The sequence below is a fragment of the Mizuhopecten yessoensis genome, unplaced genomic scaffold (genome assembly GCF_002113885.1).
Source record: "Mizuhopecten yessoensis strain PY_sf001 unplaced genomic scaffold, ASM211388v2 hete_36057956, whole genome shotgun sequence".
In the NCBI taxonomy this organism is placed as follows: Eukaryota; Metazoa; Mollusca; class Bivalvia; order Pectinida; family Pectinidae; genus Mizuhopecten; species Mizuhopecten yessoensis.
The window spans coordinates 1-2,064 of record NW_018483163.1 but is presented as its reverse complement, the minus strand read 5'-3'; the positions used below and the strand labels follow the sequence as shown (position 1 = coordinate 2,064).

The following is a 2,064-nucleotide window of genomic DNA, read 5'->3' as shown; positions in this document are numbered from 1 at the left end:
AAGTTGCTTCTATTACTCATTCTAACACTGCCATCAGTGGAGAGAAGTTTCAGCCAGATGGCTCTTCTTAAAACGCCAATGTCCGCGAAGCAGGTTGATTTGTAAAGTCATGGATGCAATAATGAGAATTAACATTGAAGGAGACCAAGCACTAAATGATACAGACCTGGATCAGTTAGTGTAAAGCTTCAAAAGTGTGACTGTAACATGCCTTTGTAATTTCTGCTTCTAACCATAGTCCAACGGAGAGGTATTATTCCTACGTCGTTTTTCAAGTGGTGGCCAGCCCAAATTGCTCAGCATGTCCATAATAATGACTCTCTGTGTGTAACTGCAGTGTTACTAACTTTTTGTAACTATTAAAAACCATAAAACAGTATTACTTGGTGTTTTAAGATTATTTATTTTTTAATACATGTATGTGGTTTTCCAAATTTTCCAAATTTTCCCCTTTATGCCGCGAAATTTTCCCAATTTGATGATTGTGGCTATTCCCAAAATACCACGGAAAGTCCCTGAACAGTCAATATTAACGTCATAAACTTTCATTTTAGAGGTTGTTGAGAAATCCCATTCAGCTTCACAGTTGTTATTGTATCGTTGTACTGTATTGCTACATCTACTTTATTGATGGTTACAGACTGGTGTTACAAAACAACGGGACGTTGTACGTCAAGCAGCGGGCAGGTCACTTGTCCTATGTTGAAGACCCAAAGGTACTCTTTGATAGCAAGACAAAATTTGCTTTACACAACATCAAAGTTCAAAGTCAATTACATTCATTCAATTCAGGTCTTTTGCATTGTCGTATGTGTTTGCTGTGCGACTCCAAACTACAGCTCATTTCATCTCAAAAACACTTGGCACTATATATGTATTATATATTAATATAGTATTATTATTATCAATGTCAAAGTTGATTGTTAGAATATGTAATGAGGACAGTGTAAATAAGTCATTTTGTCTTGTACCTAGCTGCCTACCTTATGCAGCATATTGTTAAAACCAATTATACAAACTATGAATCTCAATCAGCCTAAATTAACAAAAATACCGGGAGGTTTATGTCAACAATATGGGTTTATGTAAAGATTGCCACACATTTTTCCTTTTAAAGTCGACAGCGATATATCTTTCAAGGCTTACTTTTTGAAAATAAGGATTGTTATGTTTGTTCTTCGTGTTTAGGGATACAGAAGCATGTTGGCCAAATCTTTGACCAGTGATCACTCGAGCCATTCTTCAGTAAAGGTAAGTGGGGAATAATACCGAAGAAAAACAGTTATTTTCGGTGCCAAATGTGTTTCAGGGAGCATCCATCAGATTCATTGATTCTCTTGTACGATGTGTTTAACAGAAGGAACAAGTACAAAACAAGTATGAATACAATGCCTTGTTAAAGTGTTTATAGAAGTCTAATCGGTTTTGGTGGGAGGTTTAAAAAAAAACAACGGGTTTGTTCTGGTTTCTGAAATATATTTATATTTGTTCCAATGTTGTCTGTCATTTGTTTTAATGACTGTTACAATGTTCTGTATCAGTTTTACAAACTGCTACATGAAGGCTTAGCAACTAGAAATATTTGTTATCAAATCAACACCATTGTTGTGAATATTTTCAAATTGAAGTATCAGATTTTCTGTTCCAGCCTGATGTAGTGAAGGCCTTCACTTCAGACCCTAGACTGCTCGCTCTGACAGAATACTTCCTAAACACAAAGAATATGAAGGTACTGGTATTTAACTCTAAAAAGTTTAAATGTTTATCCACATAAGCCATGATTCAGATTTTTTTTTTAAAGTTTCTGTGTGACTTGTGAAATGTCTTAGAAATCATGCTAACAGTAGAAAGTATTCACTTTTGAGTTTAGTTGTGTGTGTTGTATGGTCTACAGTATAAATGCCATTTTAATTTTGGATATTCTTAATTTTGTCAACAGGATGTGGATTTCCTGCAGATTCTGTCCTCCATTGTGTATGAGTGTGTTACAAAAGAGAAGCCAGAATCTATCCCTTCCTATGTAGATCTTCACCAGGTAAATATAGAGTGAACTGCTTACAGATG

At 35.1% G+C, this 2,064-nt stretch overlaps 1 long non-coding RNA gene across 1 annotated transcript; it reads left to right on the top strand.

The window, feature by feature from the left end:
• The first annotated feature begins 633 nt into the window (after nucleotides 1–633).
• Nucleotides 634–2,029, top strand: LOC110444195. Its single transcript, XR_002462210.1, has 4 exons — nucleotides 634–716; nucleotides 1,189–1,251; nucleotides 1,649–1,729; nucleotides 1,940–2,029. It is a non-coding gene; the product is annotated as an uncharacterized LOC110444195 (long non-coding RNA).
• Nucleotides 2,030–2,064: the final 35 nt, after the last annotated feature.